Raw genomic sequence first — 20,202 nt, 5'->3', positions numbered from 1 at the left:
TTGGCGAGTAGTGGCTGGGGTCTTCAATGCTTTGAGCAGCCATCTAAGATACAGTTATTGATCTCTACTTGTCTGGAGCAAAAGAGAGAAAAGGAAACTCAAGATTCAGGGAAGGAACTACTCTACAGGACTAAGTGTCTACATGAACCACAGCCTTCTCTACCCTGAGACCGGAAGAACTAGATGGTGCACGGCTACCACTACCATATGTTCTGATCAGGGACACGATAGATGGATCCTGATAGAATGGTAGAAAAGTGTGTAACAGAACTTTAAACTCTTAAAGAATCCAGACTTACTGGACCAGTTAAGACTAGAGGACTCCCTGAGACCATTGTCCTGAGATACTCTTTAAACCTTGATCTGAAACTATCCCCTGAAGTCACTTTTTATTTAAATAGTAGGTTGGCTCATAAGTTAAAAAAATGTCACTCTTGAGTACTGTGCTCTTTTAAAAAATCATCAAATGGTCAACAATTACTCTAGAACAGCTAAAATGGAAATAATGAGAATGTTGACACAATGTAAAGAATATAACTGTCACTGTACAATACGTATAGAAATTGTTGAATGGGAACCTGTTTTGCTGTGAACACTTTCATCAAAAATACAATAGAATATTAATTAAAAAAAAACAAGATATTAAGGAGTTTCTTTGTTGTTCTTATTGTTTTTTTTTTAATCCAGAGGCTTTTCAACACGCAAATCAAAATATTATGTGCCAAGCAGAGTCCAAGACCAAACCTGACAGGGATAATAAAGAGATAAGGGGACAGAATGATGGACCTTACAAATTCATTCAACTGAACCAGACCAACTCTGTTGGGAGGGAGTTTTCTTTGGAGGTCTGAGATCCCATCCCACTAAGTATCCCACTATCAATCTTAAAGGCACAGTGCTTGAAATCTAGCCCCTGACTCAAAGAAACTGAGGTCAACAAGTCCACTAAGGACATTTTCATGAGGATTTGAGCATTAGAATGATAGATTGCCAAGATCCTTAAAAGAAAAAGAAAGTACAGGTATTGGTTACCTTTTGGGAGCAAGAAGTAGATATAAAGGGCAAGATATAAGGGTATTGGTAAATATCATATTTTTGACTTATGTACCATTTTGATGCATATGTTCAAATTGAACATATACTTAAAAGTATGTTAAGTATACACTAAATACTTATACATAAGGTTGCCATGCGTTGATGACAACTAACAACAATAACGTGATTTGTACATAAATTATATATTTATGACTTACATAGTTTCCTATATGAATGTTAAGCTTCAGTAAAAAAATATTTTGTGCCAGGTATATAGCAGATGCTCTGAGTCTTAGTGGGGAAGGTCCATTACTTGTTGGATATGTTAGAGTGCTTCCCTTTTCACGTAAAAATGTATGACATTGTAGGCTAACAAGGTAAATGACAAATTCTAAAAATTTATCCCGTGGGGAAAATAACACAAGTTTAAGAGCTGCATGTACAAAAATGTATTCTAGCTAAACATTGGAGCTACTAAAACATCCATGAGTCAAGGAATGGTTAAATAATTGGTGGAACAGTCACACAATGGAGTTTTCTGCTACTATGTATGTTTCCTAACATAAAACCATTTCAGGAGGCAGCATATGATAAAGAATTGATCGTGCTGAAGGAAGATGTCTAAGCTGCACTGAATGCATTGGTGAAAAACAAGGCTCCTGTAATTGAGGGGACACCAATTGAGATGTTTAAATAAATTGATGCAGTGTTGGAAGTGACTAATCATCTATGCCAAGAAATTTGGAAGATAACTACCTGGCCAACTGACTGGAAGAGATCCATATTCGCACCCATTCCAAAGAAGATGATCCAACAGAATGTGGAAATTATCGAACAATGTCATTAATATCACATACAAATAAAATTTTGCTCAAGATCATTCAAAAGCAGTTGCAGCAGTACATCGACGAGGAACTGCCGGAAATTCAAGCTGGATTCAGAAGAGAACGTGGAACCAGGGATATCATAGCTGGTGTCAGATGGGTCTCGGCTAAAAGCAGAGAATTCCAGAAAGATGTTTAAAAAAAACCAAAACCGTTGCCATCAAGTCGATTCCAACTCATAATGACCCTATAGGATAGAGGAGAACTACCCCATAGGGCTTCCAAGAAGCAGAAGATGGATTCGAACTGCTGATCTTTTGGTTAGCAACCAAGCTCTTAACCACAGCACCACCAGAACTCCAGAATGATGTTCACCTGTGTTTTATTGACTATGCAAAGGCATTCCACCGTGTGGATGAAAACAAATTATGGATAACATTGCAAAGAATGGGAATTCCAGAACACTTAACTGTGCTCGTGAGGAACCTGTACTTAGACCAAGAGGCAGTCGTTCGAAAAGAAGGGGATACTGGGTGGTTTAAAGTCAAGAAAGGTGTGTGTCAGGGTTGTATCCTTTTACCATACTTATTCAATCTGTATGCTGAGCAAATAATCCAAGAAGCTATACTATATGAAGAAGAACGTGGCATCAGGATTGGAGGAAGACTCATTAAAACCCTGCGATATGCAGATGACACAACCTTGCTTGCTAAAAGTAAAGAGGACTTGAAGCACTTACTGATGAAGATCAAAGACTACAGCCTTCAGTATGGATTACAGCTCAACATAAAGAAAACAAAAATCCTCATAACTGGACCAATAAGCAACATTATGATAAACAGAGAAAAGACTGCAGTTTTCAAAGATTTCATTTTCCTTGGATCCACAATCAATACTCATGAAAGCAGCCGTCAAGAAATCAAACGACCCAACCCATCTGGAGCAAAAGGGAATAAAAAATGCCAAAGACAAAAGGAAAATACTAGCCCAAGAGACAGAAAGGCCACATAAACCAGAGACTCCATCAGCCTGAGACCAGAAGAACTAGACAGTGCCCGGCTACCACCAATGACTGCCCTGACAGGGAACACAACAAAGAGTCCCTGATGGAGCAGGAGAAAAGGGGGGTGCAGAACTCAAATTCGAGTAACAAGACCAGACTTAATGGTCTGACCGAGACTGGAGGGACCCCTGAAGACATGGCCCCTGGACTCTCTGTTAGCCCGAACTGAAACCAACTCTTCAGACAAAGATTAGATTGGACTATAACACATAAAATGATACTTGTGAAGTGAATGCTTCTTAGCTCAAGTAGATACATGAGGCTAAATGGGCAGCTCCTGTCCAAAGGTGAGATGAGAAGGCAAAAAGGGACAGAAGCTGGTTGAATGCACACAGGAAATCCAGGGTGGGAGGGAGGAGTGTGCTGTCACATTGTAGGGAGAGCAACTAGGGTCACATAACAATGTGTGCATAAATTTTTGAATGAGAAACTAACTTGAACTGTAAACTTTCACTTAAAGCATAATAATAATAATAACAGTAATAAAGAAATCAAATGATGCATTTCATCGGGCAAATCTGCTGCAAAAGACCTCTACAAAGTGTTTAAAAGCAAGGATGTCTCTTTAAGGACTAAGGTGCGCCTGATCCAAGCCATGGTGTTTTCAATCACCTCATATGCATGGGAAAGCTGGGCAATGAATAAGGAAGATCAAAGAAGAATTGACGCCTCTGAATTATGGCGGAAGAATATTGAATATAACATGGCTGCCAAAAAATCGAACAAATCTGTCTTGGAGGAAGTACAGCCAGAATGCTCCTTAGAAGCGAGGATGGTGAAACTTCGTTTAATGTACTTTGGACATACTGTCAGGAGGAATCAGTTCCTGGAGAAGGACATCATGTTTGGTAAAGCAGGGGGTCATAAAAAAAGAGGGAGGCCCTCAGGGTGAGGCTGCAACAGTAGGGTCAAGCATAACAACAATCGTGAAGATGGTGCAGGACTGGGCTGTGTTTTGTTCTGTTGTATGTAGGATCACTATGAGTCGGAATCGACTCAATGGCACCTAACAACAACAAAGAAGATAACAGACCTGAATCGAACTTGGATGAGAAAAAAAAAAAGGGTAGATGGCTGTAAGAATCTGGCTCAAATTCAGAAAGACAGAAAGATGACTTAAACCACAGTTAAAACACTTAACACAATTCATTCAGGGGACATTCAACATAGATTCTTTGGGAAAGCCAAAGCAGTAGCTTTTCTGATTAATTTGCCATAGTAGGGGCGGTTCTACTCTGTCCAATAGGATTGCTATGAGTCATAATCAACTAGATCTCTGGTCCTAAAGAGCCATGGTGGCACGATGGTTAAGCACTCATCTGTTAACTCAAAGGTTGGAGGTTCGAACCCACCCAGTGGCTCAAGAAAGACCTAACGATCTGCTTCTGTAAACTTCTACCCTGTCACATGAGGTCGCCATGAGTTGGAATCGACTTGATGGCACTCAACAACAACGATAGCCTGGTACTAGGGAGTCCTGGTGGCAAAATGATTAAGTGCTCAGCTGCTAACTAAAAGGTTGGCAGTTTGAACCCACCCAGCAGCTTCTCAGGAGAACAACTTTTGATCTGCCAAGAAACCCTATGGGGCAGTTCTACTGTTACCTGGGGTCTGCACGAATCAGAATACACTCAACAGCACTCAACAACGACAATCAATCTGGTACTGATTAGAAGTGCCTGATAATCTATCAACTATTGCCAGTTATACTGGTTTGATTCTTATTCATTAATTTCCCTGTGACCAGGATTATAGCAGAGGGATATACTCTTTTCTGTCTTAAATAGAACGTTCACAACATCTGGTTAAGCCTGTAGGGCAACTGACTCCCTGGCCTACACCTGAAAAAAAGACGTAAGCTCTGAAAATAATGGTGCATATGAATCTGTGCAAAGGTCTGTGTTAAGTGTAGACAGTTGAAAAAAAAGAGTTCTGGGCTAATCGTTCGCATTTTTACTGCATATGTTATTGTTTATCTCTATTTCTAAATACAGAAACCTTTAGTTTTTTTCTGGTTATAAAAACGATACATGTTCTTTGTATCAAAATTTAAACAATACAGAAATGATGAAGTGGAACATTAGCACACCCCATAATACTATCCTCTAAGCAAAATATCTGTTAACAGCTTGGTGTGCAATCTCCTGTTTTGTTTTTCTTTTGCATTGCTCTTGTGTGTATATGTGTGTGGTAGTGCTAGCAATAGTCATTGTTGTTTTATAAAAATGGAATCATACCATATGCTGTCCTGAAAGTTACTTGACTTGGCCGTGTATGTCCAGCATGTTTCCATATTAGGAAACACTGTCGTTAGGTGCCATCGAGTAAGTTTCAACTCACAGTCACCCTATGTACAACAGAAGGAAATAGCACCTGGTCCTTCATCATCCTCTCAATCCTTGTTATGTTTGAGATCATTGTTGCAGCCACTGTGTCAGTCCATCTCCTTGAGGGTCTTCCTCTTTTCTGTTAACCCTCTACTTTACCAAGCATGATTCTATCTTCTTAAATTACCCTTTTAACAACTGTTACAGGTTTAGACTTTCCAGGCCCTTTCACTACTGTCTATAACAATATCAGCATCAACAAACAAGCCTATGATAAATGCTGTAAACTCCAACCGACTGATTTTCCATCTAAATATAATTTAATAGGCGAGAATTTAAAAGTTAAGAATGCAGGAAATATTCACGATAGTCTGGTGTCCCTGGATGGTGCAAATGAAGGCTCTCAGGTGCTAACGGAATGGTTGGTGGTTCAAGTCTGTCGAGGGGAGCCTTGAAAGAAAGGCCCGGCAATCTACTTTCACGATATCAGCCATTGAAAACCCTATGGAGCACAGTTCTACTCTGACACACATGGGGCTCCATGAATAGGAATGGACTCAATGGCAATTGGTTTTATCGCACTCCTGATATAAATTCAGAGCTTTGGAATGTTGGCACTGCTTGGCTGGATTATGCTATTTCATGCTTAGAGATATTGTTAAAGCATGTATGGCTATGTGGCTGCTCAGAACTCCTTTTTTTATTGCCAAAATATATATTTTTTATTCCGAAAAATAAAAGAATATTTCCTGGCCCCCAATGTGAAAATGAGTATGAACCTTATTCATAAAGAACCCTTGAAGGAGCAGTCTCCTGCCTGGAGCCAAGGTCTTAGAACACACTAGCCTATGGGCACAGTGACCGCGAGTCAGAATCAGAACTGAAGGAACCCCTGGCACAGTGGCCTGCCACCCTGCACCTGCAATAGCTAATGAGTGCAGAGGGGCTTCCCAGGAGCTAAACCACAGGCTGGTCCATGTGTGCACCATGGAATTCCCTGTCAAAATGCTCTGACTTGATCCCTCCAAGGAGCCCTAGTGGCCCAATGGTTAAGCACTCGGCTGCTGCTTGGCAGTTCAAATCCACCAGCAGCTCCACAGAGGAAAAGACCCGGCGATCTGCTTCTGTAAAGATTATAGCCTAGAAAACCCTATGGGGCAGTTCTACTCTTTCCTATAGGGTCGGAATCAACTTAATGGCAAAAACTCTTTTTGATTCTTCTGGGGACATCTGTTGGCTAGAGGGAATTTCATGCATTTTAGCTTCCTGTTTGTTGAGTGCCTTATTCCATTAACTAAAAGTCTTTATTATATACATATATTTTAAAGCTACCACTAAGAACAATAATGAAATAATCTATAAAATTAAGCCTATGATGTTATATATTGACATAGTAATTTAATAGTACAATATTCTCCACAAATAGATATTTAAGGAAAATGACATTCTTCAGCAATACTACTTCCTAGCTTCTAGTTTCATTTCACGAATATTCCTAAATGGCTCATGGGTGCCAGAAGCCATGCAAGCAAGGCCAACATAATGCCTGCCATTAAAAGCCTTTCAGAAATATATTTCTGAAGGATCTTAAAGTACTATTTTAAAAACCCAAATGGACAAAACACAAAAATTAAGCCATAATTCTATTTCTAGCTTCTCTCAAATAACTAATTAAATATTGTTGCTGTTATTTGCCTTTGAGCCAATTCAGACTCATGGTGACCCTATGTGTGCAGAGTTGAGTGTGCTCCATAGGATTTTCAAGGTTGTGACCTTTCGGAAGCAAATCTCCAGACCTGTCTTCTGAGGCACCTCTGGGTTCAAACTGCCATGCAAGGATCCAATTAAGTATAGAAATGCTTATCTAAACTCTAACCAAACCAAACTTGGTGCCATTGAGTTGATTCTGACTCATAGCGACCCTATAGGATGGAGTAGAATGCCCCATAGGGATTCCAAGGCTGTAATCTTTATGGGAGCAGATTGTCACATGTCTCTTCTGCAGAACAGCTGGTGAGTGTGAATCACTGACCTTTCAGTTAGCAGCTGAGTGCTTAACCACTGTACCACCAGGGCTCCTTTATATGAACTCTATGAACTTAAAAAAAAAAAGCCCAAAACTTAAAATATTAAAATACAACTGCAGGGAGAAGGGCAAGCACAGGGAAGAAGCCTTGATGTAGGGGAGAGGCTGAATCCAAGAATTCTGCCTGCCGTGAGTTAAACTTTCGTTCTTGTCTTACTTATAGAGCTCCAAGTTTGCTTAGTGATTAATGGCTCTCTCCTCACCAATCAGCTCTGTCATCCTCACCTGCCCTCATTAAAAACAAAACAAAAAAACCCAGAAAACCTGCAAATAAGCCTTCTGATGTATTCGAAGCTATTACGCCATTATTTATCTCTTAACCCTTGACATGCCTGTGAGCATCACAGATATCCAGTAAAAACTGCTGAACTGAGCTAACCAAGAGCAGGGCATAAGGAACCAATCTTACTTCACATCAGACATTTTAATCTTAGCCACGAACAAATAACTGAGCTCTCTGCCTTACGCCTGTTGTGATGGTGTGCTGTCAAGTCGATTCCGACTTAAAAACGGCCACCCCATGTGATAGAGTAGAACTGCCCCAAAAGGTTTCTAGGCTTCAATCTTTATGGGAACAGACTGCCAGGTCATTGTCCTGCAGAGCTGCTGAGTGGGCTCGAACAGCCAACCTTTCAGTTAGTAGCTAATCACATAACCATTGAGCCACCAGGGCTTCTGCCTCAATGATAAAGAAAATCAAACCCAAACCAAACTCGTTGCTGCTGAGTCAACTCCGACTCATAGTGATGCTATAGGACAGAGAAGAACTGCCCCACCGGGATACCAAGGAGTGGCCAGTGGAATTGAACTGCTGACATTTTGGTTAGCCGCTGAGCTCTTAACCACTGTGCTACCAGGGCTCCTTATAGGAATAACAAATAAATAAGCCCCCCATACTCAAAACACAAAAATGGAATACCACACCCACTTTCTGGACTCAGTATTCCCAGAATACTTGTGAGGCTGGCAAAGGGCTGGTCATCCCCATGGTCCCCAGGGTTCGAAGGTGCCATGGAGAGGCCCTGTGGTGGCGCTGCCAGCGAAATTCCTGTGCAGGGCAGCCTCCCTCACAGACACGCAAAGAAACTGACCAACTGATTCCAAAGGGTGTGCGTGTGTGGTGGGGGTTTGGAAGGAGGAGTCTCTACTTAGGGAAATGATGCCTAGTCAAAAGATATTTCTGAACCTCTATGAGTAATATTTAAGCTAATTAAATATTATCTTTTTTTTTTTTAAAAGAAGTGCATCAGGCTGCAAGACCGCATTAGAAGAAAAACCACCTTTAAGAAAAGAGCATCATTTATCTAAGGAGCCCTGGTGGCTCAGCAGTTAAACGCTCCGCGGCTAACGCAAAGGTCAGCGGTTGGAACCCACCCAGCCGCTCTGAGGCAAAAAGCCGACAATCTGCTCCCGTAGATGACAGCGGAGGAAGCCCTAGGGGGCAGTTCTGCTCTATCGCAGGGGGTCGCTGGGAGTCGGAATCGACTGGACGCCATCCAGCAACGGCAATTAATCTTGCCCCTTTCCTATTGTAGGCTGTTATCTGAACAACAAATCCGTAAAATCTAGTGAAAAGCACCCGAGGAGAAACATCTGGGGAGTGGCCCCTGAGGTCGGTCAGAGGACCACAGACGCTGCCAGGTGTCAGTTTCCCTGCCTTTGCACCTGTGGTGTGGACCGGACCAAACGCGATGGCTTTAAGAAACGTCCTCCAGCCATCGGATCCCATCATCCACCACAAAGAACCACCAAAGGGCTTATCCGCTTTAACAGAGAATTTTCCGAAAATTAACAGGCAGAAGAAGCGAACGGCATTAAGAAACACACCCCATCTCTGGAGTCTGTCACCAAAGCCCAGCTTATTTTCCGAAAATTAACAGGCAGAAGAAGTGAACGGCATTAAGAAACACACCCCATTTCTGGAGTCTGACACCAAACCCCAGCTCGGCCCTCCGGGGCATCTGCCCGCGGAAAGCGCGCAGGCATAGCCTCTAAACCTGGAATTCAAAAGATGTTTCTGTGAATGAATGGGTCGCTCTGCTTCCGCAGAAGGACACATCACACATCGCCCTAAGTCACAACTCAAACAATTTGTCCATAATGCAAACGCAGGTCCCAGCACCTCATCGGATTCCGGAAAAGGGAAAGGTAGCTGGTGCGGTTTCCTACTGGGCTTTCCGGGAACTCAGGAAACCTACCACTGGGGAACGCAAGTGCTCAGCGCCAGGGAAAACTTCCCCGGATTTGAAGCCACCCGAAGGAGGGCGAAGATTCTCCCGAGTACTGTAAGGTGCAAAGCGAGCGGTCAGTGCGCGCGTGGCGAATCCCCGGGAAGAACAGATGACCCGAGAGGGTCAGATAAGCGCAGAACCAAGCCCGAGCACAACCGCACACACCACAAAGACTAAACGAGCAGGATGCACCTAGAAACCGCTCTCCAGACCAGCTATGCTTACACTTGACGGAGGAGGCGGACGCGATGACAGACTTCCCAGGTCCCTGTGTCCGGGACCTAGGCGGATCTGCCCGGGGCCAAGGACACTGCGCGCCGCGCCCCTCGCGGTTCCTGTCGCCCCGCGGAGTCACCCTGAGAACCCGGTGAGCTTCGCGGGGACCGTGAAGACGCAGCCCGCTGCGAAGGGGACAGATTCGGGGGGTGTGCAGAGCAAGGGGCCAAACCTCAGGGAACCCGCAGAGAGCCTGGGACTGGGAGGCGGCGCCGGAGGTGAATGAAGTCTCAGGGACCCAAGGCCACCCGAGGCGAGAAGTCTGGGCACCCCTGCCCAGGGCGAGCCCACCCACAGCGTTCGGGCATCGCGTGCGCTCCCGTCTCCCTACTCCTCTGGTTCGGCTTGCGGCGGCGTCGGGAGCCCCCCACTGACCTTTCAGGCTGGGCTCGGGCGACCGAGGTGGGGCAGGTACACACGGGCTCCGGTGGGCGCCCGGGTCCCGGCGATCTGCGGGAATGCGGGGCGCAGGGGCGCAAGGGCGCTCCCTGGACGCAGCCGGAGTGGGCCCCTGCTGCCCGCCGTCCGAACCACGCGCTTGCTCTCCGCCCTCCAGGCAGCACAGCCAATGGCCGCGAGCCGGGCCCACTCCCTGCCACCCCCAGACACTGCTGGGGCGGGCGCTGGGCGCTAGGACACCAGCCTGGCTCTAGGGAGGGAGGAGCTTGCGCCACCGTTGGAAGATCCTGGAGGACGACGAGGAGGCGTTGGCGCAGGGAGCCCATCCGGGGAAGGCAGGTGTGGTGTGGTTAACTTTTTAGTGTGTGGGCGTGGTTGCGGTTTCTTTGGGGCTCTCTGAAGGCGAAAGCATCGACTTCCTGCCAAATTTCTTTCTCTTACACCTTTTCTGAGTTCCACCAGCCCCCATCCCAAACTACAGTCCCCAGTGCGTCATCGTGAGTCCAGCTGTGACTGAGCCGCGTGTAGGCATCGCCCGATCCTGTGACGGGCTTGCCCTCAGACTTCTCTCTTCGGCCAGCGCTTCTCCTTTCTCCCCCTGAATCCACTGCCAAATCATCAGATGAGACGAATAAGGTTGCAGTTTCTATCCCTGCCAGCGAGACAGAAAATCATAAAAAGTCCCCACTGGGTAACTGGCTTAGACAGAGCGTCGTTTATCATAAAAGAACTCTGAAGTGGAGCCTTTAACTGACAGGACGAATATTGGTCACCCATCAGCACTGTGACCTTTGCCCAAAGACCCCCTTCTCTGGCCTCCTGTTTTTCAGTTGTGAAATAAGAGACTTGGATACCTGTATGTCTGACCACTCTGACCTTCAACCGTCCTATTAGTGTATGGCCTGTGTGGCCTGGGAAGGGCCGAGCCCCTGTGAAATGTGGTGTCTACCTTTTCCTCCAGTCCCTGGCTCCACTCTGCCCTGCTGTATTCTCCTGAGACCCACCGACCTGTGGCCAGGAAAGCGGATCAGGCAAATAAATAGGTAAGGATTCTGGCAAGTCTCAGTGACCAGTTAAACTTGCACAAATACTGCTACTCACCAGCCCCAGCTCCTGGGTTCAACTGTTTTCCAGTATCTGCAGATAGGGGTATTTGGCTTAACGCTGGGGCCCCTGGGTACGGAGACAAAGGCTCTCTTTCTTGCCTTTGCTCTCAGACGGAACTGTGGTTGTTTCTTAATCTTTTCTCTGTGAATCTTTGTGTACCTGATCTAAAATTCCCATACCTGTTGCCACTGAGTTGATTCTGACTTACAGTGACTCAATAGGACAGAGTAGAACTTTGCCCCATAGAGTTTTCCAAGACTGGAATCTTTCAGAAGCAGACTGCCAGTTCTTTGTCCCATGAAGTGGCTGGTGGGTTCAAACTGCCAACCTTTCACTTAGCGGCCAAGTGCTTAACTACCATGCCACCAGGACTCTTTTTTTTTTTTTTTTTAATAATTTTTATTGTGCTTTAAATGAAAGCTTACAAATCAAGTCAGTCTCTCTCATATAAACTTATATACACCTTACTACATACTCCCATTTACTCTCCCCCTAATGAATCAGCCCGCTCCCTCCTTCTAGTCTCTCCCTTTGTGACCATTTTGCCAGTTTGTAACTCCCTCTACCCTCCCATCTCCCCTCCAGACAGGAGATGCCAACATAGTCTCAAGTGTCCACCTGATCCAAGAAGCTCACTCCTCACCAGCATCCCTCTCCAACCCATTGTCCAGTCCAATCCATGTCTGAAGAGTTGGCTTCGGGAATGGTTCCTGTCCTGGGCCAACAGAGGGTCTGGGGGCTGTGACCACCGGGATTCTTCTAGTCTTAGACCATTAAGTCTGGTCTTTTTATGAGAGTTTGGGGTCTGCATCCCACTGTTCCACCAGGACTCTTTTGATCTAGAATGCAGGAAGGTGGAATGAGCTACTTCTCCAGGAGGGCAGATTCAGAGAACAGCTTCTCTGCCAACACACTCGCATTGCACCCTAACCTTTGGCCCTTCCCAGGCCACTCTAAGTTTTGTTACATCCGTCTACTACGGATCACAGCCTGCTCTATTAGGAACTTGGTATTTTCCCTTGAATCACCTGATTTTTACAAGTCTCATGGGATGCAATAAAATCCATGAAATCATTCTTTTCTTATATGCCAGCTGTATTTTCATACACAGTAAAGTGAAAGCATAACTCCACCGTGCCACCTAAAATCATCTCAAACACCTGTGGTGGTTCTCATGTCTCACTTAGGGAAACACTGGGGTGACTGAGAGGGCAATCAGGCCTCTCGGCCTTTGTTGTTGTTAGTTGCCATCTAATTGGCTCCGACTCATGGTGACCTTATGTATAGCAGAACGAACCCTTGTCTGGTCCTGCATTGTCATTGTGATTGTTGGTGTGTTTGAGTCTGTCGTTTTGGGTATTGTGTAGTGCCTTCCAACCTAACCTAGGGGGCTCATCCTCCAGCATTAGATCGAATAATATTCTGTTGTGATCTTTAGGGTTTTCATCAGCTAATTTTTAGAAGTAGATCTTCAGGCCTTTTTCTTAGTCTGTCTTGGTCTGGAAGCTCTGCTGAAACCTGTCACCAGGGGGGACCCTGCTGGTATTAAAATACCAGTGGCATCGCTTCCAGTATCATAGTAACATGCAAGCCCCTACAGTATGACAAACTGACAGTGGTAGGTTGACCTTTAGGGCAGTGGTTCTCAAACTTCTTTGTGCATAAGAGTCCCATTCATACTCCAGGTGGTCCTAGTGCAGTTCGTCCAAGGACCACGTTGAGAAACCCTACCCATGCCTTGCAAGTTCCAGGGAAGAAAAATTGAATAGTTTATTGGCTGACAAGCTTTTTATCCAGACTGTTACAAGCACTTTTATTTTCCTTGTCTAACCTTCACCGACAAGGTAAGATGAAGTTTTCTGTGTCTCTCTTTGGTGTCTGCTCTGTAAGGCTTTTCCTGGCATCTCCTGAACTTTGTTACTATACTTGGTTCCCTCGGGCTGGCATAATGAATCACCTCAAACTTGGTGGCTTAAAAAACAGAAATCTACTCTCTCACAGTTCTGGAGGCCAGAGTTTGAAGCCAAGTTGTGGGCAGGGTTGGTTCCTTCTGGAAGCTCTGAGGGAGAGTCCGCTCCATGCCTCTTTCCCAGCTTCTGGTGGCTGCCAGCGAGCCTTGGTGTTCCTTGCCTTATAGATGCATCACTCCAGTCCCCGCCTCCATCTTCACATCACCGTCTCCTCTGTTTCTTTTCTTCTTTTAACCATACTTGTCATTAGATTTTGGGGCCATTCTACTCCAGGATTGTCTCATCTGGAGGTCTTTAACTTAATTGCACCTGCTAAGACTTCTTTCCAAATAAAGTCACATTCACAGGTTCCAGGTGGACATATATTTTGGAGGCCACAATTCAGCCCACTGTAGTTAGTGATTGCCCAAACCCTCTGGCTTCCAGGTTAGGGTGTTCTATCTTTCCAGGTTGCCATTAGGTAAACTCCAGTGATGTGAGGCTTTTGGGCAATTGCCCAAGTCAACAGGGCCACTTTTGCAACTCACCAGAAAAGTGCTGGCTACTTAAATGGGATGCAGGAAACCCTGGTGGCCAAGTGGTTAAGAGCTAAGGCTGCTAACCAAAAGGTTGGTAAGTTGAATCCACCAGGTGCTCCTTGGAAACCCTATGGAGTAGTTCTACTCTGTCCTGTACGGTAGCTATGAGTCGGAATCGACTCTACAGCAGTGGGTTTGGTTTGGGGTTTATCCCAGGTACTAAACCAAAAAACAAACAAAAAACTCACCAAAAGAACCCAAACCCATTGCTGTTGAGTCACTGTTGATTCATAGCAACCCTATAGGACAAAGTAGAACTGCCCCATCGGGTTTCCAGCAAAGTCCCTGCTCCTTCAGGCTTACAGTCCAACCAGGAAGACACATATCAATACATACCTTGAACATAAGTATGTTTTGTGTGGCTTCAAGTGAGTGTTGTTTTGTTGTTAGCTGCTGTCCAGTTGGCTGCCGATCCATGGTGACTCCATGCACAACTGAAGAAAATGTTGCCTGGTCCTGCATCATCCTCACAATCAGTTGTGGTTAAGACCATTGTGGTCCATGGTTCACAACAGCTGAGTAAATAGTGCACATAACAGAAATCCATGGCATTTTTGGTTATGAGATTGTCTTTAGCCAAGCAAAATGCCCACCCTGCCCAAAAGGTCGGCAATTTGAATCCACCAGCTGCTGCTTAGAAATGCTATGGGGCAGTTCTACTCTGCCCTATAGGGTCACTATGAGTTGGAGTTGACCGGACAGCAGTGGGTTTTTAGACCTCATTTTGGCAGTTGGTGGTACAGGGAAGCTGAAATGGGGGAGCACTCTTTGCGGCATTGGTCGCAACAAGTTCTAATTTCCAAGGCCTGCAGGGGCACAGGGACCAGAAGTGATAGTTGGTTTCCAGGGCCCAGGTGTCAGTTACAAACTGTAGTGCCTAACGCTCACTGGTGGCAGCAGAGCCCTCTCCTGGCTCATTCAGTGGTATGGTTTTGGCTGTGATTCTGACTGCTCACACTCCTTTTTTGTTCTTTTTTTAAGCTTGGTTATCTACCCTTTCCTCCCATCCAGTATCTTCTCAATAAATTCCTTTTTTACTTAAGCCAGCCACATTAATTTCTGTCACTGGCAGCCAGGAATACTTTGGATGTTGTTGTTGTGTGCCATTGAGTCAATTCTGCCACATGGCGACCCTATCGGACAGAGAAGAACTGCCATAGGTTTCTAAAGTTGTAATCTTTTTGAAAGCAGACTGCCACATCTTTCTTCCATGGATCAGCTGGTGGGTTTGAACTGCCCATCTTTTGGTTAGCAGCCGAGTGCTTAACCACTGCACCACCAGGGCTTCTTACTTTGGATGTAGCCTGGTATAAAGACTACCTCAACAAGAAGAATGGTGGCTCGCTGATCCAGGTATCCACTCCTTCTAGGGACTTTGAACTGGAAATATTAGAGTGGGTGAATTAGAATCCAGAACAGAAGCTAAAAGCACACACAGACTATGAGGCAGCAAGGGCTATGTGCAGGCAGAAATTGTGAGTAAGCAGAAGAGATGAGTAGGCAAAAGTTGTGAGCTGGAAGAAATCAGCATACGTACAGAGGCGAGGGAGAGGAGGCTGGAAATTAGCTGCAGGGAAGTAGAAGCTGCAAGGAAGTGAGTTCCTGCAATGGCGAGGGAATGAATGAACCCCTGCTACCCGGGAGACCTGAAACTAACTCATTCACTAGATTGGCCTTGAATTCTGAACTAGTTTTCAATATCCAAACTACATTTCCCTTTCTATCAAGCTGATTAACTCTGGATGTTCATGGGTTGAAGCCCTGGTGGTGCAGTGGTTAAGCGCTCGGCTGCTAACCAAAATGTCAGCAGTTTGAACCCATCATCCAGTCCACAGGAAAAAGATGCGGCAGCCTGCTTGCGTAAAGATTACAGTCTTGGAAACCCTATGGAGCAGTTCTCCTCTGTCCTATAGGGTCACTATAATTTGGAATTGACTCCATGGCAACAGGTTTGGTTTATTCATGGGTACCTTTGAAATTCCGGTTGCTCCTATTCCCAAGTGTATCCCTACAATTAAAAAAACAAAAAACAAACCCATTGCTGTTGAATTGATTCCAATGTACGATGACCACATTTGTTAGAGTAGAACTGCTCTATGGGGTTTTCTTGGCTGTAATCTTTCCTGAAGCAGGTTGCCAGGCCTTTCTTCCGCAGAGCTGCTGGGTGGGTTTGAACCACCAACCTTTAGGCTAGTAGACAAATGCAAACCATTTGCAACACCCACAAACCTTTCCTTACTCCCCTGTTAGTTGGGTAACCAGGGTAAGGCTCTCTTCCACATGACCACGAGGTTTAAAATACCACAGTGATGAGATATATATGACATAAAACCTGTTGCTGTCACGTTAATTCCAACTCATAGCAACCCTGTGGGACAGAGTGGAACTGCTCTACAGGGTTTCCAAGGCTGTAATATTTACAGAAGCAAATCACCAGGTCTTTCTCCTGAGGAGCTGCTGGGTGGGTTCCAACGTCCCACCTTTCTGTTAGCAGCTGAGTGCTTAACCACATCATCACCTAAAAAAACCAAACCAAGTGCCATGGAGTCAATTCCAACTCAGCGACCCTTCAACACTAGAGCTCCTTATATATATAGGACTGTAGTTATTGTTGTTAGGTGCCATTGAGCTGTTCTGACTGATAGGGACACTGTGTACAACAGAATGAAACACTGCTTGGTCCTGCGCCATCCTCACAGTGATTGTTATGTTTGAACCTATTGTTGGATCCGCTGTGTCAATCTGTCTCATCAAGGGTCTTCTTCTTTTTCTGACGCTTTACTTTACCAAGCATGATGTTCCTGTCTAGGGACTGGTCCCCCCGATAATGTGTCTAAAATATGCTAGACATAGCCTCACCATCCTAGCTTCTAAGGAACATTCTAGCGTATTTCTTCCAAGACAGCTCGTTCTTTTGGCAGCCCATGAAAATAGTATGTTCAATATTCTTTACCAACACTATAATTCAAAGGCATCAATTCTTCTTCAGTCTTCCTTGTTCATTGTCCAGCTTTTGCACGCACATGTGGCGATAGAAAATATAATGGCATGGGTCAGGCACACCTTAGTCCTCAAAGTGACATCTTTGCTTTTTAAAACTTTAAAGAGGCCTTTTTGCAGCGAATTTTCCCAGTGCAATGCATCTTTTGATTTCTTGACTGCTGCTTCCATGGGTGTTAATTGTGGATCCAAGTAAAACGAAATCCTTGACAATATCAATCTTTTTTCCATTTATCATGATGTTGCTTATTTGTCCAGTTGTGAGGATTTTTGTTTTCTTTATGTTGAGGCGTAATCCATACTGAAGGCTGTAGTCTTTGATCTTCATCAGTAAGTGCTTCAAGTCCTCTTCACTTTCAGCAAGCAAGGCTGTGTCATCTGCGTAATGCAGGTTGTTAATGAGCCTTCAGCCAGTCCTGATGCCACATTTTTGTTGATAAAGTCCAGTTCTTCAGATTATTGCTGAGCATACAGATTGAATAAGTATGGTGAAAGGATGCATCCCTGATGCACACCTTTCTTGATTTTAAACTATACAATATCCCCTCGTTCTGTTCAAACAACTGCCTCTTGGTGTATGTATAGGCTCCGCATGAGCACAACTAAGTATTCTGGAATTCTCATTCTTCATAATGTTATCCATAATTTGTTATGATCCACACAGTTGAATGCCTTTCCATAGTCAGTAAAACACAGACAAACATCTTTCCGGTATTCTGTGATTTCAGCCAGGATCCATCTGACGTGAACAGTGATATCCCTCATTCCAAGTCCTCTTCTGAATCCAGCTTGAATTTCTGGCACTTCCCTGTCAATATACTGCTGCAACCGCTTTTGAATGATCTTCAGCAAAATTTTACTTGCATGTGATATTAATGGTATTGCTTGATGATTTCTGCATTCTTTTAGATCACCTTACTTTGGAATGTTTTTTTTCCACTTAGTTAGCCAGGTAGCTGTCTTCCAAACTTCTTGGTATAGACAAGCGAGCACCACTGCTGCATTTGTTTGTTGAAACATCTCAGTTGATATTCAGTCAATACCTGGAGTCTTGTTTTTCCCCAGTGCCTACAGTGCAGCTTGGACTTCTTCCTTCAATACCATCAGTTCTTGATCATATGCTACCTCCTGAAATGTTAAACGTCGACCAGTTCTTTTTGGTATAGTGACTCTGTGTACTCCTTCCATCTCTTTTTGATGTTTCCTGCATCATTCAATATTTTGTCCATGTTGTTGTTGTTGTTAGGTGCCATCGAGTCAATTCCAACTCATAGTGACGCTATGGACTAAAGAACGAAACACTGCCTGGTCCTGCACCATACTCACAATCGTTGTTAGGCTTGAGCACATGGCTGCAGCCACTGTGTCAACCCATCTCGTTAAGGGTCTTCTTCTCTTTTGCTGACCCTGTACTTTACCAAGCATGATGTCTTTCTCCAGGGACTGATCCCTCCTGATAACATGTCCAAAGTATGTGAGACATAGTCTCACCATCCTTGCTTCTAAGGAGCATTCTGGTTGTACTTCTTCCAAGACAGATTTGTTCATTCTTTTGGCAATCCATGGTGTATTCAATATTCTTTGCCAACACCACAATACAAAAACACGTTAATTCTTCTTCAGTTTTCCCTATTCATTGTCCAGCTTTCACATGCATATGATGGAATTGAAAATACCATGGCTTGGGTCAGGCACACCTTAGTCTTCAAGGTGACATCGTTGCTTTTCAACAGTGTAAGGTGGTCTTTTGCAGCACATTTGCCTAATGAAAGGTGTCTCTTGATTTCTTGACTGCTGCTTCCATGGGTGTTGATTGTGAATCCAAGTAAAATGAAATCCTTGACAATTTCAATCTTTTCTCCATTTATTGTGATATTGCTTATTGGTCCAGTTGTGAGAAATTTTGTTTTCTTTATGTTGGGGTGTAATCCATACTGAAGGCTGTAGTCTTTGATCTTCATCAGTAAGTGCTTCAAGTCCTCTTCACTTTCAGCAAGCAAGGTTGTCCTTCAGAGTTGCAACTCGAGGCTTGTATTTTTTCTTCAGTTCTTTCAGCTTGAGAAATGCTGAGTGTGTTCTTCCCTTTTGGTTTCCTAGATCCCAATCTCTGCACAATTCATTGTAATATTTTATTTTGTCTTCCTTAGCTGCCTTTTGAAATCTTCTCTTCAGCTCTTTTACTTCATCATTTCTTCCATTTGCTTTAGCTACTCTATGTTCAAGAGCAAGTTTTCTGAAACTTGCTCTTCTGACATCCATTTGGTCTTTTCTTTCTTTCCTGTATTTTAAATGCCCTTTTGCTTTCTTCACATATGATGTTCCTGATGTCTTCCCACAACTCATCTGGCCTTTGGTCATTAGTGTTCATTGCGTCAAATCTCTTTTTGTGATGGCCTCTGAATTCAGTTGGGATATAATAAAGGTTGTGTTTTGGCTCTTGTAGACTTATTTTAATTTTCTTCAACTTCAACTTGAACTTGCATATGAGCAGTTATGATCTGTTCCAAAGTCGGCCCTAGCCTTGTTCTGACTGGTGACACTGAGTTTTTTCCATTGTCTCTCTCCACAGATGTAGTCAGTTTGATTCTTGTGTATTCCAGCCGGGGAGGTCCAGGTATATAGTCGATTGTTATGTTGTTGAAAAAAAATATTTGCAATGAAGAAGTCATTAGTCTTGCAAAATTCTATCATGCAATCTCTGGCATCATTTTTATCACCAAGGCTGTGTTTTCCAACTACCAATCTTTTTTCTTCATTTCCAACTTTTGAGTTCCAATCACCAGTAATTATCAATACATCTTGATTGCACATTTGATCAATTTCACACCGCAGAAGTTAGTAAAAATCTTCAATTTTTTTCATCTTTGGCGTTAGTGGTTGGTGCATAAATTTGAATAATAGTCATATTAACTGGTATTCCTTGTAGGCGCATGGGTATTATCCTGTCACTAACAGTGTTGTACTTCAGGATAGATCTTGAAATGTCCTTTTTGATGATGAATTTGATGCTATTCCTCTTTAGCTTATCCTTCCCAGCATAATAGACCATATAATTGTATGATTCAAAATGACCAATACCAGTCCATTTCAGCTCAGTAATGCCCAGGATATCAATCAATATGCATTCCATTTTATTTTTGACAACTTGCAATTTTCCTAAATTCACACTTTATACATTCCATGTTCTGATTATTAATGGGTGTTTGCAGCTGTTTCTTCTCATTTTTAGTAGGTGCCACATCAGCAAATGAAGGTCCTGAAAGGTTGACTCCATCCATGTCATTAAGGCCCACTCTACTTTGAGGA

The 20,202-nt window shown here is 44.0% G+C and overlaps 1 protein-coding gene and 1 pseudogene across 1 annotated transcript in view; one reads left to right on the top strand and one right to left on the bottom strand.

Moving 5' to 3' along the window:
- LOC126058110 (histone H2A.Z-like) overlaps positions 1–9,238 on the top strand; it is a 44,467-nt pseudogene extending 35,229 nt beyond the window's left edge.
- The window catches only part of LOC126058050 (zinc finger protein 699-like), a 546,539-nt gene that overhangs the window by 178,196 nt on the left and 348,141 nt on the right, over positions 1–20,202 (bottom strand). The gene's annotated exons all lie outside the window — the stretch shown is intronic.

The sequence above is a fragment of the Elephas maximus genome, chromosome 14 (assembly GCF_024166365.1).
Source record: "Elephas maximus indicus isolate mEleMax1 chromosome 14, mEleMax1 primary haplotype, whole genome shotgun sequence".
In the NCBI taxonomy this organism is placed as follows: Eukaryota; Metazoa; Chordata; class Mammalia; order Proboscidea; family Elephantidae; genus Elephas; species Elephas maximus.
Note: the sequence above shows the minus strand (reverse complement) of the source record. Positions and strands in the feature narration are given on the sequence as shown.